The following is a 13,620-nucleotide window of genomic DNA, read 5'->3' on the forward strand; positions in this document are numbered from 1 at the left end:
TTCTCTGATGACATCACAACTTCAGTGCATTGATAGAAGTAGAGAACCTGGTTCAAAGTGAGAAAACATTCCTTGTCTACTTTCGTTTTTCAGATCACACCTGGAATAATGGGCACCACCCTGAAAGATATGAAAAGTGTATGAATGTCTTGGAGTGCCTTCAGAGAAGAGTGATTAAGATGGTGAAAAGGCTGGAAACCATGTTTTATGAATGGGGGAAGATACAGCTCAGAGAAAGGAAGGGGAAGAGAATAAAGACATAGAAATTGCCCTTGTAATCCGAAGAGTTACCATCTGGAAGAAGATATAGACTGGTTCTGCATTGATATTGGATTGGAATAAGAATCAAAGGGTGAAAATTATATGGAGAGAGATTTTTGGATCATTACAAGTATTCTTTAAAAGGTAGAACTTTCTAATGATTGAAGGAGCTGTTTCAAGACAAAATAAGTTTTCTGATTTTGGAGTCATTCTAGCAAAAGCTGTACAATAGCAACCTGACAGGGATGTTGAAGAATAGGTGCCTAGAGTAGATACGATTCCTAGTCACTTTAAAATCTCACTTTCTAAAATTTTCTGCACTTAACGATATAATTCAGAAGGACTGAATTCTAAGCCATTGAAATATTTATATAGTGTGGTATATGGGAGAATTCATTTTATTCATAAGGTGACATTTTTAACCTTACTTTCTCAGAATTATATTAATCATCTTTCATTCATGACATACATCATCGACTAATAATATTTCTTTTTATTTGTTTTGACTAAAGTAATAAGTCCAAGTAAGCCATCAACGCAACATCAAAAAACCCCCAAATATCTAGGAAAAATTCACAGAAAATTTTGCAAAACCTCTACATTGAGAACAATAAATGTTATTGAGATAAGATAATGAAAATTCAAATAAATGGAGAGATATGCCATATTCATGGATTGTAAGATTCAAACTAGTAGTCATGTCAATTCCCTTCAAAATAATCTAAATCATTCCAATTTCAATCTAAATCTAAGTATCTGTAACACGCATATTTGTATGTGAACATGTGTGTATGCGTGCACTGACAAGTTGATTCTACAATTTCTATGGGAAACACTAAAGGGAAAAAAAATAGCCAGTGTAAATTTAGAGAGAGGTAAAAGATGAAGAATTTACTTTGGAAGACAGCAAGACCTATTATAAAGCTATAGTAAGACTGGTTTTGTAACAAGAAAAACAAACCAATGGAATAGAGAAATGGACTCACACAGACTTGTCACCCCATTTGTGACAAAAATGATACTGTATAGTAGTTTAGAAATGATTGTCTTTTCAGTAAATGTTCCTGTGTCAACTGGATAGACATATGGAAAAAAATTCTTGATGCCTACCTTATAATAAACCCTCCCACCCCCCACTTAGCCCCCCCCCAAAATTCCAGTGGACTCAAATCTAAATACAAAAGATAAAAAATAGGACAACACAGAACATCATTATCATCCTGGAGTATACGATGATTTCTTAAACAAGAGATTAAAAATTGCTATTAATGAAAATGATTGATGTATTATGGAGTCCAATCTAATGAAAAACACTGAAAATACCAAGTGTTGGTACGGATATGGAGCAACAAGAACTCTCATAGACTCCGAAGGGAATGTAAATAGCCACAAATGCTTTGGAAAATTAACCCAACGGTTTCACTCCCAGGTATATATCCAACAAAAATGCAAAGATATGTACTAGAATCTTCATAGCATCAATGTTTATAACAGCTAAAACCTGGAAATACACTGTTATTCATCAATAATTTAACTGATCAATATTTCCACACAATGGCATAACATACACCAATGAGAAGGAACAGTCCACAATTATAAGCAACAACATGGGTGAATCTCACAAATAATGTTGAGTGACAAAAACTTGACACAATGTGTACTTTATAATATCATTCATACACAAGATAAAAAATAATCAAGTTTATATATGCTGCTAAAACTCAGGAGATTGATTGTCCTTTGTGGGGGTTGGTGACTGGAAGGCGTTGCAAGAGAAGCTCTGAGATGATTGATTCTGTTTCTTAATCTAGGTGCTCTCCAAGGAATGTTCAAAGTTTGAACGTTTGAATTGTTCACTTACGATAAGTATACTTTTCTATGTGTTTATTATACTCCAGTAAATAGTTCAGAGTTATAAAAAAAGAAAAACATATTTGCAAAAATCCTCCTGGGTACTTGCTGTTTTCTAACACTATTTTAAATATTATGTTTTAAATTATATTGTCTAATTACATTTGTTGGGGTATAGATATGCTCTTGACTTCTGCTTCTAAATCTTTAATCCAGGTATCTTCCTCTCTCATTTTCTTTTTGTAATTTACCAATAGATTTCTGTTTTCATTAAATGAAAACAAGCATATTCTTCTTCAAAAATGACATTTTTACTTATTCTTGCTCAATTTGTATGCCTTTAATTTTTTATCTTGTTTTATTATGCTGATTAAAGATACGTTATTGAAGAGCAGCAATGATATTGGTTCTTTTAGTGTCTAACCAATTTGAGAAGGAGTGCATGATGCTTACTACAGGGTTTTATGAATATGCTTCCTTAGGCTAAAATTTTCATTCTATTACTAATTTGATAAGGAGTTTTAAAAGTGAATTTATTCTGAGCTCTATTAAAGGCTTTTTCTTTATCTCTTGAAATGATCCTATGATTTTCTCCCTTTAATTGGTAGAATTAGTGAACAGTGTTTATGGATTTTCTAATATTACATCATTCTCGTATATAGGGGAGAAATCAGACTCATTCATGAAGTATTTTTTTTCATATACTCTGTTGGATTTTATATTTTATTAATTAAGGATTTTTTCATCAGTAGTCTTGAGTAAACTGGACCCATAAATTTCTTTTATTTTTGTAACTATTGACTTTTGAAATCAAGTCATGCTGTTCTTCTAGAATGGGTTGTGGAGCTTTTCTTCTCTTTTTTCTTCCCTGTAAGAGTTTTCAAAAAATTCAGATGACGTTTTCTGTTTTGAAAATTTGAAAGAACTCACTTGTACAATCATCGGGTAAGTTGCATTTTGAGGGTGGGAATTTTAAACTATCACTTCCTTTTCTTTTGTATAGATTTATTTAGATTTTTACTTTGTTCCTTGATTATTTAAAAAAATGTAAGCAGAGAAAAATTGCCACATAAGACAGAAATTGTCACATTGTAGACATATTTAAATTCAGACATATGCTGTTTATAAGACAATCAGATAAAGCAAATACATGTGCAGAGATTGAGAGTAAACTAATGGAAAAAGATATATCAAGCTAATAATAACCAAAATGAAGCGTGCATAGTTATATTGATGTTGAACAAAATAGACTTCTAGAGAAGAAACATTAATGAGGGAGCAGAAGTATATAGTAAGAATATATTCTATTCATCAGAAGATAGCAATTCTAAACACACATGTCTCCAATAATCTAACCTCAAGATTTAGAAGCTAAAATAATGGAAATAAAGGGAGAAATTGATTCATCTTCCATTATAAGGGGAGAATTCAATAAACCTCTCTAAATTAGTGATAACACAAGTAGAATAAAAAGAAATAAACGAGAATAAACGAGATCTGGACAATTAACAAGTTTTACTTAGTATAAGCATATTCAATTTTGTACAAAGTTAGCAAATACACATTCTCATGTACACATGGATCATTTAAAAATTGATCACCTATTAGGCTGAAAGTTAGCCTCAACATATTAGAAAGTGAAGGTATCACACACAATGTTTTCTGACAGTGCAATGAAGAAATATGGTCATTTTATAGGAATTTAAGCTATTTAAAAAATATTTAGAAACCGAAAATACATTGCTAAATAATTTATAGATTAAAGAGAAAGTCATAGTAAAAATTTGAAAGTACCTAGAACTAAAGGATAATGAAAGACTTATCTACCAAGACACATGGAATTCAACCAAAGTGGTGCTTCAATGGAAATTTCTATCCGTAGATATTTTTAGAAAAAGTTGTTTTTAGAAAAAATTGTTTAAAAAAAATGTATTCAGAAAAAGAGAAAAGACTGAAAAGTAATGTGTGGTGTCCATTTGAAGCTTGAAAAATAAAATAAATCCAAAGAGGAAAAGAAAGATATAATAAAAATAGGAGTGTAAACGAATGACAGAAAATAAATATATCATGTGGAAGAATAACAAATCTAAAAACTTGTTTTATCAGAAAGGCACACGTTTGGTGACATATCTGGGGGGGGAAAAAAGGATATATAATATTGTAATTTTAAAAGTAGACTTAAGAGAGAAAAAGGAATTTAAAAATAAGACAACACTGATAACAACCGTTTGCCATTTCAGTAAACTTCAATGAAATGTACAAATTCATGGGAAAAGGTAACATATTAAAACTATTTTTTTAGTTATATAATATACTTTATACCCATATTCTTCTTCTGATTAAGTACATATCTCTATCATTTAATATTTGAAATAGTCTTATATCCTTTGTTAACCGTGTACATTGACAATATTTTTTTTTTATTTGTAGAACTCAGTAAGTGGCTTTTTCTACAGCTTTGTTAAAAAAAAATCTTAAAGACCCAGATTTGAGTTTATCAAAGTAAAATGGCAATTATATGCATTAGCTTTTCTAATAAAATTAACTTTTCATAGAAAAATAAAAATCTGATGTAAGAAAATGCCAACAAATAATGCTAATGGTATAATTTCATGATAATTTTCAGAGAAATTAAACCCTTTTAATAATAAATTGATTCTTGTACAATTTAAACCCTTTAGAAGAGTTCAATTTTTCATCTTGATTATTATAACTCTCTTCTACTTTTGTTTGTAATACGTATTAAGATCTCATTTACCTATAGCAACTTGTTTCTATACTCAATTTGACCATCTACTGGGACTAAAGAAAAAATGACATTGTCTGAAAGAGTAGAAATTAAGTTTTTTGATGGTTTGACAAAGACTCCCTGCTTGATCAAATTTTATTTTTTCCAGCTTTATTGAAATATAGTTGACATATAATATTTTTAAGGTGTAGAATATGTTGACTTCATACACATATATTTCAAAATGATTACCATCATAGCATTATGTAACACCTCTATCATGTCAAATAATTACCATTTCTTTTTTTGTGGTCAGAACATTTAAGATCTACTTTCTTAGCAACTTTCAATATATAATAAAATATTATTAACTATAATCACCATGCTGTGATCCTCAACTTATTCATCTTATAACTGGAAGTTTGTACCATTTGACTAACACATCCAATTTGCCCTACCCCTCAGCCCCTGGTAACCACCACTCTACTCTGTTTCTGTAAGTTTGGCTTTTTTATGTTCCACATATAAGGGATATCATACGGTATTTGTCTTTTTCTGTCTTATTTCACTTAGTATAATGCCCTCAAGTTTCATCCACGTTGTTGCAAATGGCAGGATTTCCTTTTTTCTCATGGCTGAATAACATTCCATTGCGTGTGTGCATATTTACAAACATACTTGTTATCTCTTCTCATTTTGATGATACAAAATTTGATTTAGCATCTTGGTTAAGAAACTTGATATAGGTCCTAGCTATGTTAACTAACTATGTGACCTTGGGAAAGTTTTCAAACTTTTAATGACTATTTCCTTTGAAAGAAAAAAAGGAAATATCCTATCTCCTCAGTCCAATTATAGGAGGAATGAGGAATTTGAGTTGATTACTAGGCTTTTTAGTACAAGAAAGTCTTCTGTTGGTATAAATGAAGTGCAGTTTTATTCATCTGTGTTAGCTTATTTATTGGGGGAGGGGCTGTACACGAGAAAAATAGGATATTTTCAAATGAAGAGAAAATGATGACATCCACATAAGAGAAACATAAGAAGAATTCGTAAGATGAGAATAAATTATTTTGAATGAAAATTTGTCTTCAAAATAAACCAGTATTCAGATGGAAAAACCGTGAATCGAATATTCAAACGTTCAGAACAGAAATAGTTCCCTGAGGTCACTCAGGACCAGGAAGAATCTGTGTCCCCAGCCACCAAAGTGTAAAGACCCCCAGTCCAGGAGGATTCAAATAGAGTGCTCCTAACGGTATAGCCCAGCAGTGGAGCCAACTCATGCACAACCAGAAGCCTGTTCCAGTCCTAGCTCACAACGATTCCAAACATCCTCCAAAGCATCAATATTCCAAGAAATTTAATGGCATGACAGAACAAAGCCCAATATTATTTAAAAGAACATAAAATACCCAGCACCAAACAATGTAAAATGCACAATGCTGGTGTCCCACCTAGAATTACGAGGTGTGCGATAAAACAGAGAAATACAATTCACCACTAGCAGAGAAATCAACCAGTAGACCCAGAAATGACACAGATGGTAGAACTGGTATAGAAGGCCTGGAAAACAAGCATGAGAAATGGACTTCCTATCGTCAAGCATGGAGAGGAAGCAGGAATGCAAGGAGATAATAGGAAGACACAAACAACCTAAATGGAACCTCTGGCAATGAAAAATACAATAACTAAGATAAAATATCAAAGCAGACACACAATCCCATTAAATCTCCCAGAATTTGTGAGGGGATATACCACCAAACAGTTCAGAGGCAGCATAGGACAGCTATTAAGGTCAGCAGCTGCAACTGAACCCAAACACAGGTTCGTTTACCTTTTTCACAGGAGGATCAGCAAAGAAAAAACCAGAAACACCAGGCTTGTGGCAAGGAAAGAGGTTTACTATTATTGAAAAAGCAGCCAGACGAGGAGATGGAGTTAGAACTCAGATCCACCTCACTGAAGGGATAAAGGTAGAGGCTTTTATCTGGGGTTTTAGGGAGGGGAGGGGAAGCATGTGCTGGGTTTTAGGTAGGGGAGTGAGTGCATGTGGCCTTACTAGTTGGCATCTTCCCACCTGCCTGCATTTGGCCTTGAAGATTGAGTCTTGATGTCTGGATGTTGAATTTCTGGGAAAGACAGCTCACTCATATACTAAGGAGGGACATCTGGTTAGTTTTCAACAACAGTTGATTATGTTGAATATGCACAGCTGCAGTTAGCAAAGCTTATCTCAAAGTATTTGTTCTAGCGAAGATATTTTAACCTCTTAGTTCTTGGTTTCAGAGCCACAGTGCTGGGTTCTTATTCTCAGCTCTGAAATTACAAGTGTGGATTTCTGTTCAAGGTAATTGCCATGCTGGGCTCCAGTTTCCTTCTCTGTAAATTGAGTACAATATTAGCACTTTCGATCAGGCTTTCTATGAGGATTAAAATAGTTAATATTTGTAAAGAACAGGGAAGTTTGCAGGCACAAATTTTAATGGCTGTAAAAATGCATATGAATAAAATAAAAGACAAATAACTTACCTATCCTCCCACAGACACACAAGAAGCAGGTTCCCTCCCAGTTTATCCTCATTTTTATCCCTGAGTTTTCTCCGCAGCCACAGGGCCTAATCCAGGATCTGCAGACAGCTGGCTCTTGGTCTGCCTTGCTGGAGCTCAGGAGAGTCAGGAGGTCTCGGAGTGTAGAAACGTGTTTGCTCCTCTCCGCTTCTGGCAGTCTCTGAAGCCCATGGGAGCTCTAGCCACTATTAAAGGTCTTGGATGTGTTTGCTCCTCTTCCATCCTCCACTAATGCCATTCATCAAGCAGGCTCATACTCCTCATGCAGGTCTCGGGTAGTCACTTGGTACATAGACGCCTTCCCAGACAGTGACCCCCCTCAGAGTTGTTTCCCTGTTATTCTGTCTTCAACCTTGACAAACACTCGTACAATTCAATATAACTTCCAGGTTAAGCATAGCTCTCCCACTAGTCCAGAAACTCAGAGTATCGTGAATCCTGTCTGCGAGTGAATTCAGTGGTGAAATAGCTTGCCAGCCCTGATTCTACACAGATTCATCTGGAAGTCATTTCAAAGGCCAACCCCAGTGATTCAGACTTGATGATTTGGGGCTGGGTTCCAGGCAGTAGTATTTGTGAAAAGCTCCCTTGGTGGTTCTACCGTGTTGTCTGGGTTGACATCTGCATCCTTAGAGGAACAGCGTGCACTTTGCCATGATCTGCACCCGGGTGAAGGGGCCTCCTTGGTCCATTCCCACCTCATTGTGCTCCAGTGAGGTGGAGACTTTAGTAAACTGAGTCATGCCCAGGCTGCAGATTAGAACCACCTGGAGAGGGTTTAACTATCCTGATGAGGGTCCCTTTCCAGAGAGTCTCACATAATGATAAAATTTGGGCCCCAAGCATCAGTAGTTCTGAAGGTCTCAGGTGGTTCTAACGCACAATCAAGGTGGAGAAGCTCCTCTTAAAAACGGTCTGATTGGCCGAGGGCTTTGTTTTGCTCCCTGACAAACGGATGGTAGCTCTCAGAGAAACTCTGGGGCCTGGGGCAGAAGACTAAGACCTGATCTAGGAAAGACTTCCTGAGATTTGAGATTTATTTAAAGATTATTTAAAAGGGGCATGTGGATTTAAAGGAAATGATTTTGTGCAATTTTAGGGCTGCATGTCTCTCTAAGGATGAGGAAACATAGTGTTCCGCCACACGCACACCTGGGTGAGCAGTGTGGGACAGGTTGCTGAGAGACCAAAGAAAAGACCCGGAGACAGCGAATGAGACATATGGGTTTATTGGGAGTTACTTACAGGGAAGGTCCGGTGGCTGCCGTCTGGACAGCAACCTGCACCCGCTACTGCTCCCTAAGAGAAGCTTGCTTAAGTAGGCAGAGGAACAAAGGCTGCGTGCTTGCCAAGGGAGATAGTCCCTGTACGACCCACATTCCAAGGACCAGAGCCCCCCTGGAGGGCCTCCATGTTCCTTCATACCGTGAGGGTCTTGGTGCTAACTCTCCCACGGGAAAGGAGCTGGGTTGGCCAAGGACTGTTATCATGAATGCTGGTGCACAGCCCAGACAGGAGCCTCAAGGACACAAGGTTTTTAAAGGGGCAAGCCAGCTAATGCCCCTATACATGGGTATTGAGTTTTAAACCTTAGGGAAAATCTTCTAATTTATGGGAAACTTTTCAAATATTTCATTGTAAAACATTAATTAATGAAATTTCTTGGATGGATTTTTGAAGGGCAACGGGGTAGAATATTGGGAGGAAAAGTCGTTGAAGTTGATGAAAGTGTGAGGTGATACTGGGTGTTCCTATATGAAGGAAGGTCTTCATAGGTCAAAAATGTGGGTGACTGTGTGAGCCTGTGGTAATTTCTGATGTGCCAAGGAAGTGACTGGAATGTATTTTGTTTTGTAAGATAAAGTAGAGTATTTTAAGGTTGTCTGAGTGACAAAACGATAATTAAAGAGTGATTAAATATCATAAAATAAGGGAGACTGAGCAAATGAGAAAGAAATGTTGGAGAAAATCTATGGTAATTTCTACCTAAATGGTGTCATGAGAAGCTGAAGGAGTGAGAGAGGGGTCAGAGGAGACACCATCATGGCCAAACACACACGGTGTTGGCCACTGCGCAGAGAACCCAAGCCTTCCCAGGCTGAAGACTGTCAATGGGAAAGAGAGAGAAAGAGGAAGAGAGCAAGAGCATGATAGATCAGATTTCAATAGGGGCCTCTCCATTATCAAGAGGCAATGCTTCCCAGCCTGGCCCATGAGTTTTCCTCTTTGAGGGTCAATATGAGTCTCCTAAAGGGAAGTACATTTCACCATGATTTTCAGCTGCCCATTTTCAAGGATATGAAATAAAACTTATAAGCTGATAGAAAATCACCAGTTGCAAAGAATTTTTCTAATACCAACATGAAATACAACCTAGGAAAAGTTGTATCACACAGGCAAAAATTTGGAATTAAAGGGAATCTGGAAGGAATAGAGAAGGACGTGGATAAAAGTGATTGAGGTTTCAGTGGGACATAGTGATATTAGTGTTCCTGGTGGAAACTAGGAAACTGGTTTCTAGTTGTCAACAGAAAAGAGGTTTGAGGACAAGTCAGAAATCATGGGCATGATTGGAATCCAAGGGGAGTTTCTGCTGAGCCCTGGAATTAGAAGAGTTGTATCTGTAGAAAATAGAGAGTCATTGCAGGCTCTTCAGTAACAAGAGAAACATTTGGGGAGAACACCAAAGTGTCAGAAAATACCGAGTTTGGAGCAGAGGGATGATGATGTGTTGGGAGAGACTTTACAACACTCTTAATCAAACCATGTGAGGACAGGCTGATGGAGAGGATACGATAGGAGAGTAGAAAACAGAGGGGTCACTGACACATTTCCTAATAGTGAATATCTCAGTGTAGAGGGGAGCTGGAGGCCCTAGAAGCAGAAATGGGCCCCAATACCCAGGAACTGGCCACCACCCACAGTGGGTACTGGGCATCAAGGCCTGGTTTTCAACTTAAGTACTGTATCTCAGCACTCCCATTTGCTCTGTGATCTTGGACATAGCTCCGGTTCTCTTTGAGTCCTAGCATCTTCCACAGAAAAGGAGGAGAGGTGACTTAAATCTTACTTGTGATTGAGTCAGACTAGTCCTGGATGTCAGCTCTTTTGATTAATTTAAGGATTGGGACTTTGATTGTATCTGCCAAATCCTTTTAGCTATATCTAAACTAGTGTTTGACTGCATAACTAGGAGATGGTGTGCTTGACTTCAACTAGGACAGCGATTCCAGAGGATTCTGGCCCCATACCTTCAACTCCGAAACAAGAGATTGTCTCATCTCTACAAATGGGCCCCCTGTTTTCTGAATTCTTTTTTTTTTTTTTAATTAACCTCACAGAGAGCTTCTAGTCAAACAGGAAGTGCTGAAACCCCAGTTTATTTAAAACTGTGGAATTAGCTGAGTTTTCTTCACTCTGGAATCAAAATATTTCTGACATTAAAGGTCTTTCTCATGGACAACAGCAATAGCATTCTCAGGAGCAAACCTCCTTGTGTCGTCCTTGGTGTTCAGACCAAACCTCCTTACAGGGTTTTACTGGGCAGAGGACGTTGCTCTGGGGAGGTGGCGGAAGGGCCTCTGAGCTCAAGGTGGTGGTGCTCAGCCCTGGCCAGATTTGCCTGCACCCAGGTCTGTTGGTGAAGGCTGGGTTGGATTTCCCACACCTGTGGGTCCCAGCTGTAACCCTCTGCCTGGGATTTAACACACAAGTAGCAATTCTGAACCACCTCTGTCCCTAGCTGCAAACGTTCCTTTCCACCCCAGGGGTGAGATGATGGGGGCCTCTAGTGACCCATTAGCCAACTGAGTTACCGCAAAGCTTATCTTCACCATGGGTAAGCACTCCTGGGCAAGGGCCTGCAATACTAGTTATTTTGCCTTATTTTAGTCATCGTTAGAAAAGTGAAAAATAAGCTGGTGTGTATGTATATAAATAACAATAAAAGTCATTCAAGAGAAAGATTTGTGAAATTGGGATCTACACAAAAGAAAAGTAAAAATTTTTATCACTTGACCCAGGAAATGTGGAGAAGCAGGTTTAAGAGACAGTATAATTATATGTTAGAAACAGTTTACATTAGATGACATGTAGACATTATCCAAAAAGTGAGTGCTGAAGTGAGAAGCATCGGCTGCAGCTTCACAAGGAGTGAATTGAGGCCCAGGAACATTAAATAATGGGGCTCTGCACACACCGCCAGAGAATGCTGGTGGCAGCATTCTAACCCATTGGTTCCTTTAGCGACATATTTTCCCTGATGGTTAATGACCCTCCATGCAGCAAGAATGTTGGGGAGAGGAGAGTGAGAGGGGTGACAGACCCTAAGGCACCAGGAGACTGAGCTCCTACCCTGCCCTTGGCCTTTCTCTGCATTTCGGGGTCCTATCCAAGCCCTGGCCACATGGCCAAACTAGAGGATCCCCCTTTCACATTTTATTATCATTCTTCAGGGATTGGGGAAGAGAAGGACTGATGAAATCCCTTGTCCGGCAGGTGGAATTGGGATCGAGTTTCACATTTTCAGCTCGGGATCTGGATTACAGACAGGGCAGGTCGATGACTGCTGCTGGGGTGGGGTCTGCTGGGGGAAAGGCAGGAACATCTGACATGGAGAGTCCACGGAGGGCTCAGGGTACAGAGCACCCATCCAGGAAAAAAAAAAAACCCAGAAATAGTTAAATTTGGAAATGTCAAACAAAAGTGTACTGGACATAAGAAAGAACTGAAGGAAAAGACACAATAATCTTAGCAATTAAGACTAAATTAGAAGCCAATCAAAGCAGTATACATCCAATTGAATATATAATAAAATGATTTTAGGCATGGTATGAATATACTTATGAGAACTAAAGAAAACAAAACAAACCCTTAAAATAGCTAAAAAGGGGGGCTGGCCCCGTGGCCGAGTGGTTAAGTTCGCGCGCTCCGCTGCAGGCGGCCCAGTGTTTCGTTGGTTCGAATCCTGGGCGCGGACATGGCACTGCTCATCAGACCACTCTGAGGCAGCGTCCCACATACCACAACTAGAAGAACCCACAACGAAGAATACACACAACTATGTACTGGGGGGCTTTGGGGAGAAAAAGGGGAAAAAAAAATAAAATCTTTAAAAAAAAAAAAATTCCTTTAGCTCAGTCTTGAAGGCTGAGCCCAGTCAGCCATGAAGAAGGACGTTCAAGATGGAGGGAATAGCAGATGCAAAGGTAAGGAGACTTGCAATCAGATGGGCATCTACGGGAGGTGGCACGGTGGCCAGGAGCATGGAGTTGGATGGACTGGTTTAGAATCTCACTTCCACTAGCTTCATGACCTTGGGCAAATCTCCTCATCTCTCTGTGCCTTAGTTTCTTCATCTTTAAAAAGTTGAAATGTTAATAAGTAGTACCTTCTCATAGGGTTATTTTGAGAATTAAATGAATTTATGTATATAAAGTACTTGGAAGAGCACTTAGCAAATTGTGAATACCAAGTAGGTGATATATTATTACCCAAGCAAATCTGAGTCAGACAAGACATGTAAAAGAAGTAGACAAGGGCCAGTTCACAGAGGATTAGTCTGCCATGCTCAAGACCCGGCATGTGATTTTGTAGGCAGTGGAAAGTCATTAAAGTGTTTAAGCATGTCTGTGACAGAATCTGACCTGCCTTCTAGAAGATTGCTATGACAGCACTATAGAGACATGAAGAATTGTGGAATAAAAGTTGACTTCCAGTTACTGTTGCTTTCTCTACTGGCACACCTGACAAAGACAGTTTCGATTTCTAGCATATGCAATAGTCAGCATTGAGCAGATAAATTCTCAGCTTAAGGAATTGCCTTCTGGCCACAGCATCTGTCTTGGGAGGCACCCTGGTGAAGACTCAGCCATAATTCACATCCTAAACACTGCTTACACCCTGCACCCAAGAAAGAGTCAGTCAGAATAGGCTCTCTAGATTGCCAACTTGCATGATATCTTTTCCAAATCAACTCCGGGCTTGTGGAGTCAGAGCTAGTCCCCTGCTGAGGACCTTAACACTGCCGGTCCCATGATCCCCAGTAGATGTCTTCACCATTTGCCAGAGCTGCCAGAGGATCTTTGAATGCAGGCTTGTCACACTCATTGTCATTCACAGCAGAAGTAATGGCAGCCAATAAACAATGTATATGGAGCACCCACTGTGCTTAGAGAACAGGAATGAGGCTACAGAAAACTGCCACAGCA

The sequence above is a fragment of the Equus asinus genome, chromosome 3 (assembly GCF_041296235.1).
Source record: "Equus asinus isolate D_3611 breed Donkey chromosome 3, EquAss-T2T_v2, whole genome shotgun sequence".
NCBI classification, from domain to species: Eukaryota; Metazoa; Chordata; class Mammalia; order Perissodactyla; family Equidae; genus Equus; species Equus asinus.